At 54.3% G+C, this 11,039-nt stretch overlaps 1 protein-coding gene and 1 pseudogene across 4 annotated transcripts in view; one reads left to right on the forward strand and one right to left on the reverse strand.

Moving 5' to 3' along the window:
• ELF4 (E74 like ETS transcription factor 4) overlaps positions 1 to 11,039 on the forward strand; it is a 39,475-nt gene that overhangs the window by 12,671 nt on the left and 15,765 nt on the right. The window lies entirely within an intron of this gene.
• Positions 1,017 to 1,683, reverse strand: LOC112809124 (small ribosomal subunit protein uS17-like; annotated as a pseudogene).

Genomic DNA, 11,039 nt, shown 5'->3' on the forward strand with positions numbered 1-11,039 from the left:
TTGTCTGTTTGAAGTAACAGTTTTATTAGGGGCACCTGGGTGGCTCAGTCGGTGAAGCGTCTGACTCTTGATTTCGGCTCAGGTCATGATCTCAGGGTTGTGAGACTGAGCCCCATGTCGGGCTCTGCGCTGGGCGTGGAGCCTGCTTAAGGATTCTCTCTCTCCCCCTCTGCCTCTGCCCCTGCCCCCCCTCTCAAAATAAAAAAAATAAAAATAATAATGAACAACAGTTTAATTCGATTTAGTTCATTGCCATACAATTCAATTATACATTCAAAGTACACAATTCAGTGGCTTCAGTATATTCACAGAATTGTAGTTCCATCACCACAGTCCATTATAGAATATTGTCATCACCCCATAAAGAGACTCTATACCCATTAGCAGTCACTCCCCATTTTCTGCCAACATCTGGGCCTCAGTTATGAAGAGATATTTGCTACAGATGTATTTTGGGGAGAAAAAAACCCAGCAATATTGATTAGGTAGATGGGCTAACCCAGCTTACCGGGAACTTAGGTAGGAAGAGAACCTACCTCGAGGAGAATAGGGTGGGCCTGGTGATACTGGCCATGGGCCTTCCATCTATGAGGTGCTCAGGGCTGACTTTCCATAAATATTTGAATAAACATGTGAATCAATAACCCGAGATAAGAACCCAGACTTAATTATGTGTAAGCCGAGAGCAAGTGTATATTTATGGGGCAGGGCCATGACATGGCCACTCCAGGTCTGGATCCAGGAACTTTCTGGAAACAGTAGGCCCCTTGAGGTATAGGAATAGAGTCAGCGTCCTTCATCAACAGAGCTGGAAGACTTCTATTCCACTTCCCCTTCCTCCATAGCTGGCCACAGGAGTTCCAACTTGTCACCATTTTGGTGCAGACTTGGCCCAGTTAGGATGGGCCAAGTTAGGATTCACTTATTAGATGGAGCTTTGGTTGGGATTGAAGCCCTGAAGGGGGTGGGTCACAGACCTGGGAAGCTTTTGTTGAAGGAGCATCACAGAGGTCCTGAGCCTTCAGAGTTGTGTGTTGTGGGCAAGCCCTGAGCTAGGGATCTGAGCAAATGGTCACCAGCATGGGACAGTGGGAAAGGCACAGACTTTGAGATCGAAGGCAGACAGTCTGGGTTTGAGTTCTGCCTCCTTTTTTTTGACTAGGAAAATGACTTTATTTTTCTGGAGGTATGGGCGGATGTCTTAGTCTTAGAACTTCTGGAGTTGCTTCTTGGTGCTGGCAGCCTTGCTGACCTTAAGCACGTTGAAGAGCACAGTCTTTCAGAAGGGCTGGCACTCACCCGCTGTCACAGTGTCACCAATCTGGAGGTCCCTGAAGCAGGAGACCGGTGTACAGACCTGTTCTTGTGGCATCTCTTGAAGCAGTTGTACTTTCGGATGTAAGGGGAGTAGTCATGGTGGATGACAGTGGTCCTCTGCATCTTCATCTTGGTCACCATGCCAGACAGAATCTGCCCTCAGATGGAGACATTATCAGTAAAGGGCCATTTCTTGTCAGCATACGTGCCCTTAGTGGCCTCCTTGGGCATCTTGTAGCCCAGACCAATGTTTTTGTAATGTTGCAGGAGTCTGTTCTTGCCAGTTTCTTGAAGCAGGACCTTCTGCTTATTTTGAAAGACGGTCAGCTGCTTTCAGTAGGCAACTTCTGTCCGAATGTCCGCCATCTCACCCGCCGCCTGAGAAAAGGTCTGCCGCCATTCTTGACGGGCCGTGTGACCTTGGTCACGTTACCTAATCTTTTCTGAGCCTTACTTCTGCTGTTTTTAAAACGGAACTATTAAAACAAGATTATTACCAAAAGAGATTTCACTGAAAACGAAGTTCAGAGAGCGTAGTAGTTGGAACTAAACCTAGGTTCAAACCCCAGCTTTGCCACTGACTAGCTACTTTGTAAGGGTGTTGTAAGAATTAAAGGAGCTAGCCTAGGTGAAGTGCCTGGCACAACACCAACCCCACAGCTCATACCCAACAAGTGTAAATCCCTGCCACCTTCCCTCTGCGCCACGCCGTCACCCTGTAATTTTTACCGTTTGGCCCCTTTCCCCAGATGCAGAGGTAACAACTTGAAGTGCTATCAGAGGGCACAAAAGAAAATCTTACCCACATTTAAACAACACCCACACCCCTCTGCTCCTCCCCCAGTGGGCCCACGGCAAGGCCATAGTGGCTGCACCCTCCACCCCAGGCCCAGCACTAGCTCAGATCGGTGCCAACCGCCGCAAGCACTTGCCCTGAGCTGGCACTGATCTCAAGTGCTTGCACCCCTCCACCCGGGCTAGATGCGCTTTCCAAACACGTGCCACCAGCTTTGAGTCGGGCTTGTAACCAAACCCTGGCCCTGGGTTTGCACTGCAGATGTAGGGAGGGCCTGGCAGAAGCCCAGGTGCACATCCAGATGTTGTCTCCAAGGCTTCCTTGGCGTCCCCCATACCAGCTGTGAAGCAGGATTTACTCCAAATTGCAGGGGTGGAGAAGCAGGCTTGTGTGGGGCCCTGTCACCAGGGCACTGGGTCCTATTTGCCCTGGTGGGGGGCTGTGGAGGGAGAGGGGGCAGGGAAAAGAGAGACTGTTCTCTTGACAGGAGGCCTGGCTGGGCAGGGCTCTCAGCCTAAGTCGCAAGAGGATGACCTCTCAGAACTGAGAGAGGTATCAAAACCATCTTCCCCTCCATTTTTTGTTGGCTCACCCAGTACCATCATGTCTAGGGGTCCCCTCAACTTCTCCTACTGCTGCTTGGACCTCATGGAACAATATAATCACAGGGGGACCAAAGAGACTGTGTCTATCGGCTACGAGGCCCCCATCCCAGGCATCAGGGATTCTAGAACCATTATCATGTACTTGTAACCTGTCCTCAGGAGGACCAGCAGCTAGGCAGAGGCCCAGGGCCTTGGGCTTCTACTGCTCCTCTGACCCATTGCCTTGGGAAGGCCTGGCAGAGCTGGTCGCATGCCTGCAGGATCCCTCACGGGCACATAGTCCCAGTGCTAGGAGCTCCACCTTGCAAGGGCAGCTGGGAGGTATTTACAAGTGCAAGTCACCACACCGAATCAGGAGCAGCTATGGAATGTGATGGCTTCCTTTTCCATCACCCAGAAAATGCCGCTACCCTTGACCCACATGTACTATAATACTTTGTTCTCCATTGTTGTCTCTGCCCATTGGTGCCGGGGACAAAATTATGCAGAATTGTCAAGTGGCATTGATCTCAGTGTCACCTGCCCCTCCCAGTTAACCCTTACTGTTGGCCTGCTTTTCCCCAGGCTCTTGCTTCAGCCCCTCCGTCCATCCTAAGCCACCCGGGGCTGATCCTGTCTTTCATCCAGTCCCCGAAGGCCAGGCTTATTCTGCATCCGCCCCCTCAAGGTGATATACCCACACTTCTCCTCATCCGATAACAGGAGAGTCTTTGGCCGAGACAGCCCCAGCTCCCTCCCAGCCCCCACGCCCCCCTTCCAGCCCAAGCAGGGTGGCAGTGGAGCTGTTGGGGCGTCCCCTCGCGTACACAGCTGTCTCCTCAGCCTTCCTGTGAGGGATCCTCCCCGCCCTGCACTCTCTGACCTGTGTGGGGCAGGGGCGGGGCGGGAGGGCCTGCAGGCCCTGAAGGGGAAACTGCTGAAACCCCTGGGACAGGAAGTGGCAGAGAGGGGCTGTTTCCTCTGGCAGAGCAGGGGTGCGGTGAGAGCTGGCCCTATCCCCTACTTGACTGCCTGTCTGACGGGGGCCCTGGGAGGCTGGGGAGAGCTGAGCGCCCTTCTTGCCCTGGCTCCGCCCCCACAAAAAAAAATGGATGCTCCTGGTCCACCAGGTCGGAGGGGCGGTGGGGGGGGCAGGGGGGAGGCGGGGGGGGGGGCTGCTCTCAGAGGAAGCCATCTCTCTTTTGACGGGAGAGGACTTCAGAGAGAAGGGCAGACAGGTCAGCTAGAAGGGAAGGGTGGGGCGGGGCAGGTGAGTATGGGGTGAAGGGGGCCCACAGTGGCAGCGGAAAACCACAGCTGGGCAGGGGAGCCTTCTGTAAGTTCTTATTCTTACAGAAGATGATCAGGACTGTGTCTGCTCAAAACTGTGTGAGTTGGAAATGCAACAGATTGCTGACTCTGAATCATAGGGCCAGAAAGGGCCTTAGACCATCCAGTCCAACCCCCTCACTGTGCAGCGGAGGAAACTGAGGCCCACAAAGCAGAAGCGACTTGTTCAAGGTCACACCATGGGCAGAGCCAGGGCCAGGATTTTCTTTCTGCTGAAAATCTGCCGAGTTTGTATTTGGTGTCCTACACCTCCTTCCTGGCGCCTCTGAGTGCTCTGTGACATTCTTCTCAGAAATGAACTTAATCTGTTCACACTGAAGGGGAATGAAGCCTTTAGCCCAGGAGCCAGTAAACTTTTCCTGCAAATAGATTGTAAATATTTTAGGCTTTGTGGCCCATATGGACTCTGTCACAGGAGCTCAACTAATAATGCAAAATCAGCCACAGACAATATGAAAACAAACGAGCATAGCCGCATTCCAATAAAACTTTATTTGTGGATACTGAAATTTGAACTTCGAATAATCTCATGTGGCATGAAATATTATTCATTTTTCCCCTAATCATTAAAAAATGTAAAAGCCATTCTTAGCTCATGGGCCATCCAAGAACAGACGGTACGCTGGGTTTGGCATGCAGGCCCTAGTTTGCCAACCCGTACTTTAGTCTAAGAAGTCAATCTAAGGTGTCAGGAGGAAGGGGAGAGAATATACTTGGTGGGGAGGAAGCAGGTAAGGCTGTGAAAAGGAGGTGACATTTGCTTCAGATCTTGACCACTGTGTGGGAATTGGAGCTGCAGAAATTGGGGAAGGGCACAGCAGGCCTAGGGCATGGTGTGAACAAAGGCACGGAGGTGGGGAAGTTGCTGCAAAAGTTAAATGTGTTCTGCTCATGTGTGGCCTCATTGTTATTTGCCAGCCCTGGGTCTTTGGCTGCTGTCTGTTCTCACCAGAGGAAAGGGTTGGCTGTATTGAGGCTGCACAGAGACAATGAGGAGGGGAAGAAGAAAGGTCGCCTGGGAGTCATAGCCACTGGCTGTGTGACCTTGGGCAAGTCATTTTTCCTCCCTCAGGAACTTGGTGTCTACAGTTGGATGATCGGACGGATAGATGCCATGATCTTTCAGGGTCCCTTTTAACTTTGATATCCTGGGACTCTTGAGTCAGGAAGAGGCTTTGAGTAGTGTGGGTGAGGGGGAAGGAGGAACCCCAGGAGTTTGCGGTGACATCAGAGCTGAAGCTGCCCTCCCTGATAGGCTGTCTTTCCATTTCCGCCCTGCACCCTCCCCTCCATGCAGGCAACACTGGACTACCCTTTGCTTTTGCTGGCCTGGGAAGTGGCCAGTGGTGGGGGGCGAGAGGGCATTTGGAAGGGGCACCCCAGCAGGCAGTGAACCCAGCCCAGCCCCTGCCGCCTGGGGGACTCCCAGATCTGAGCAAGAAGCCTCCGCATCAGTTTCTAGGACACGGGCTGGCAGGGGCCTTGATGAAGAACACTGTCCCTTCAATAAAAGTTATCTGACTTAATATCCTGTTGGTGCCGAGTCACAGATTACCGCAGCCTCTAAAAAACGCACTAATGAATTTAATTAGTCTCTGGTCAGTGTTTCTGTTACCCTCCCTCCCCCCACCAATGGAAGCAAGCAGGCCTTCCTGGGGGCAGGGGTGGGTGTGTGCTATTTGAGGCCACCTTTCATTCATCACATGCCACTTTCTGCCACAACCTTGTATCTGGGTTGCCAGCCTCACGGGCCCCTTTGGCCACTGAAGGCCTGTAGAGGTCCCTCCTGCTGATGGTGTGTGTGTGTGTGTGTGTGTGTGTGTGTGTGTGTGTGTGTGTGTAGCAAAATGACTCTCCAGGTCCTTTTTTTCCACCTGGGTTTTTCCAAGGTAATCCCAACTTCAGAATGTCCAAGGTGAGCTCATCTTCTTGCCTTATTTCCTGCCCCAATCACTTCATATCTTTTAACAGTCTTTACAGTAAGAACAGGCTCCACATCTCGGGGTCCCTACAACTACTGTATTACCCCATACTCTGTCGTTTTATTCCCTCGGGGTGGCTCTGGGCTTCACCTCCTCGGTTCCAGCTGCCCCACTGGGTCTCCTTCCATCTACTCCACTCATACACTCAGACCAAAGGGATCTGCCTAAAGAACTGCTTGCCTTAGGCCCCTCCCTTGCTCTAGAATCTCCAGGAACTCCCAGTAGCTGTCTATGTTAAGTTCAAATTCCACCACCTGGTGGATCTTGGGCCTATGCACTTATTCATCTGATCTCCCTGACCTCCCAGCCAATCCCTGTCCCCCATAGCCAAGCTGGTTTCCTCTCTGTCCCATGAGGTTTCTGATTGTTGGTTATGTCCTCCCTCACCTTCGTCTCCATGTCCCTGTCTTCCTGTCCATCCAGGTAAAGATATGCTGAACATTGGACGAGTGACTGTAGTCAAAAGGACACAAATCAGACCAGGAAATTGAAAAACATGTTTGGGACATAACAGAGAGTTTTCACCTACATTAACTCACTGGCCTTGCACGACAACCCTTTGAACTAGGGAGGATGTCCCCATTTCACAGAGGAAGAAGGTGACCTGGCCAAACCCCAAGGCAAAGCTGGATCTTCTCGTGGGGAGGAGCATGCCCTTATGATCTGCTGGGACTTCTGGGGTCCCCTCCTAAGCTGTAGCTGGCAGCCCACCATACTGGGGTTCAGTGGCTGCTCTGGACTAGGCTTTGCCTTCTTTCCTGTGGTGTGTTCTCCTTGTCATTGGCCTGTCCTCCACTTCCCAGAAGGGCTTAGTGACTCTCTCAGCAGGTCCCTGGAGCGGTAGAGATGAGGATGTGGTGGCCACAGGCACCTCCAGGGGGTGCTCTTTTGGCTTTCTCAGGCAAGGCCCCTGGGAGTCAGGGCGGCTGGGGAAATAGGTTCACTTTGTTGGTAACCCTTCCCCCCCGACCCTCCTCCCCTACTGGGGCTTCTGTAGAGCTCTTCTCGCCACATAACCACAACCCCAAGGGCTGGGGCGAGGTGAAGGTGATGAGGACTGGGAGCACCTCTCCAACCAAAGCGGCCTGCCCCTCTCCACGGGGGGCCCCCCAGCCCCGGCCAGGAGCCAGCCCCTTTCAAAACCAACAACTGGAAGCCTCCAGCCCCACCCTGTCTATGTTCTGGAGCCAAAGGGGGACTTCCAGGGACTTCATGGGGCCCCAAGCCCCCTTTGCTCTCTGGGAGGTCACCTGAAACTCATCTTATGGATGAGTGATTTTTAATTTCCAAAGTGCTTTCCCACCACCATCTTCATTCACCCGAGACTCCCCAGTGAGCATCTGCTAAAGCTGGCTTAACCCTCAGCCCTCCCCCGGCGTAAGGATGACAGAAACCACAGCCCAGAAAGAGGACTGACTTTTCCAGGGTCTCACATCTGGTTGGGATAGAGCCAGGAGAGGGCTTCCTTCCTCCTCCCCGCAAGTTGGGCAGTGCACACCGTGGGGCGAGCTTACGGGTCTCCTGGAGAAAGGCGGGGGGACCTGCCACCTCCTGCAGCCCTAATCACCCCCTCTGCTGGGACAGCTCAGGGCCTGGGAAGGTAGAGGCCAGACTGGAGCTGTGAAAGGACAACGGCAGTTGGAGATGAGCTCCCGCCTCCCTTACCATCGGAGTTGTGACAAGCCCTACACTGGAAGCAGGCAGTGACCCAGGGCCAAGGAAGGAAACTTGGGTTTCTTGTAAATAAGCAAAGAGAAACCCCAACCAAGAGAGCTTGCAAAACCTTTATTTTTTTCCTCCCTCTTCCTGATTTCGTCTCGAATGGAGGGGGTGGTGAAAAGAAAGGAATAGAGGAGCAGGAGCTGACAAAATAGTTGTGGCTGGGGCCCCTTGGCTGGGCATCTGCTCCAGGAGGAGGGCTCTGCTTGCTGGTCGGGATCAAGGCTGTGGGAGAGGCCGACGGACAGATTACTTCTGCTCCGTCCATGGCTACAGACTGGACTCCTGGCTCTGGCCCTCCGGCTCTTAAATACACACCGCTGGTCACGTGGGGCAGCATGCAAATTGGCCTCTGGATGACTATTAGCCAGAGGAGGGGCTGTTTTTAAGTAGAGGGTACAGCTGTTCCTGGGGTAGTTTCCATTTTGTTTGTGGTTGTGGGGGAGGGGCGGTGAGAGAGTGGGAAATGGCATGAAGGAAATTGTCACTTCCTTTCCAGAGAATTCCAGAAAGGTTTCATGGAGGCCTGGGTATTTCAGGAGTGAGGGCTGCTGGCTCCAAGAGGATGAGGAACTGGGGAAGGAGAACTCTTGCTTTGTGGCCTGGCTGACCATCTGGCCCCCATGTTTCCTGGCGTGCGTGAGAATGCCACGGGTGTTACTAGCAATTCTGTGAGAGCCATTGGCTCAGCTGAACGGGCGTAGATTTAAACTCGCTCCACGGAGACTGTGGATTCGGCTTCCACATAGGGGCTGCTTCCTGTATGCAGAGGAGGCCCAGTGGGTGGGTGCTGGACACCGCTTGACGTGCTCCAGTGACAGCCGCAGAAAGGGTCTGTACAGCTGAAGGGGGCCCAGCTGTGATGACGCAGAGAGCAGCCCAAACCACTTCTATTTTGCTCTTTTGGTTTTGAAATGCAGTCAGAACCACAGCGAGCCCGAGGTGTGCGTTTGCAGGCTGGGGATGTAGGCGCCCTCGCTTGCTTGCTCCCTCCTGTGGCACACGTTCGCTCACACACAGTGTCCGGGGGCCATCTGCTCTCCAGACGCTGTGCTCTCAGTGCGAGTAGGACAAGCCCTGGGAGCTAGGGATCCTGGCGCGGCCTCCAGGGGAGTGGAGGGAGTGGAGCTCTCGCCACCCTGGGAGTTGACTCCGACTGGAGCCAGCTGTGGTCTGTACAGTGATGGGGCGGGTGGGGACCTTCCCAGGCACGTCTGTGACTGAGCCAAGTGTCTGTGTGTACCCGCCTAGCGCCCCGCTCACCGTCGAGGCAGTGTCAGGGGCTCTAGGCCACCGAAGCTGTGTCTCCGTGTGTCTGTAAGAACACCAGGCAGGAGCGCCCCTGGTGTGGGCCTCTCTGGCCTCCAGCAGGGCGGGCCTTCTGTGGTGGTGGTTTTTTGGGTTTCAGGTTCCTGGGAGAGGGAGGTTATTTTGAGGGACCTGGGGGGGTTGGTTCGCTCCTCTGCCGGGGAGAGTGAGTGACATGCAAATGAGCCTCTCCCCACCTCTCACTTTCAAATCCTCAAACATCTGAGGGGGGAGGGGCAAAGCTTTCTGGACTGGAAGGTTCCATGGTGGGGCTGGGATGGGAGTTTTCTTAGCCTTGGCCAACAAACCTAGGACAGCTACTTCATCCCCCTGCCCCCCCCACCCCAGCTGGAGGCGGGCGCTGGGACAGAACAGGACACCAGGCTCAGCCTTGGGTCCTGTGTGCAGCACCCTCGCAGTGCTCCCGGCCCCGGGTCAGCAGAACCCACACCAACCAGGCCCTGAATTTAGGTACTTAGACATGTGGACACTGAAAGAATGCAGTTGGATTAGTCTCTTTCAAAGCCCTCTGCATCGATGGCCCAGGTTTCCGTCCGGCACCGTGCGTGGGCGGCCTTCCCTCCCCCACCACCTCCATATTCTGCGGCCGGCGCCGTTTCTTCCCGGGGAAGCACAGGACTTTGACTTTTCGGTGGCCGGGGTAGGGGGCAGCAGCGGTGGCAGCCCGTCCCAGCCCCCCTCGCCGCGGCCCCGCTGGAGCCGGCACCTAGCTCCACTTTGTCCTTATTCTCACGAAGGCAGGCGTGAGGGAGGAGGAGCCCAGGACGGAGGCTGTGGCGCTGCTGGCCCGACCCGGGCAGCCCTCCGACACACAGAGGCCCTCGTGCACACATCCCCACGCTTGGGGCACACGAGCACAGCCTACACACAAGTAAATCCGTGGTGTCTTCGCACACCCGCAGTGAGAACCCCCATCGTCAGTTACAGTGCGAAACTATACAGATTAACACACAGCGCACATTTCTCTCTCATAAGCCTGGATGCACAACACCCGCCCCACAACCAATGTACACGTGGATATATATATTTTTAGAGAGGGGGGAGAGGGAGAGAGAATCGTAAGCAGACTCCCTGCTGAGCACAGAGCCCGCCGGAGTGAGGCTCTATCTTGCAGCCCTGAGATAGTGACCTGAGCCGAAATCAAGAGTCAAGACGCTTAACTGACTGAGCCACGCAGGCTCCCCACATGGATATACTTCTTGCCCAGAAAATACACCTCACTGGTACTGACTGACCAGTATCATTCATCCATTCGTTCGTTCGTTCATTCATTAGTTCATTCATGTGTTTGTTCTGCAGACATAAATCGAGTGTCTGCTACATGCAAAGCACCGTGCAAGGTGCTAACGTTTCACTGATGACCACTGATGTCCCAGCCCTCTAGGAAGCCACCGCCTAATGGGGGAGGTCAGGAAGGTGCACGGAAGGTCTACAGGCAGAGAGCACCAGTGAACGCGCAAACATCAAGTGCTGATCTGGGAAGAGAAGCCAGAGATGAGCAAACCTGGAGGGAAGGGCTGCAGCGGAATGACCTCGTTGAAGGGAGCGGGGGCAGACACCGGAGTTTCGTGTTTAGACAAAGTGGGATTAGGTGAAAGTGATCCCTTTCATTTGATTAGTATGAGAATGCTTCCTGGGGGCAGACAGCCGGCCGGAGGCAGGGCGGGGAGCTGCGGAATGCGGGCCTTGGGGCGCTTTGGCTAGAGGAGACAGACCTTCCAAGCATAAATGGCCCTGGGACGCTTCACAGGCGGGCCACAGGAGACTGGGTCACAGGCGGGGCCGGGTGGGGTGGGAGGGGTGGAACCCCGGCCAGACCGTGTTTTCCCCTGGGCCGCCTCTTCGTCCTAGCCGGGCTGTCTCCTTCACCCAAAGGCAACTCAGACCTGACAGGTTGAGTGGAGCGACTTCTTGAAGTTTTGTGTTGGGGGCCGGGGGTGGAAAGGTGCGGGGGGGGGGGGG

This window comes from Callorhinus ursinus, unplaced genomic scaffold (assembly GCF_003265705.2).
Source record: "Callorhinus ursinus isolate GAN/ISIS: 27379988/994484 unplaced genomic scaffold, GSC_fseal_2.0 scaffold33, whole genome shotgun sequence".
Classification (NCBI taxonomy): domain Eukaryota; kingdom Metazoa; phylum Chordata; class Mammalia; order Carnivora; family Otariidae; genus Callorhinus; species Callorhinus ursinus.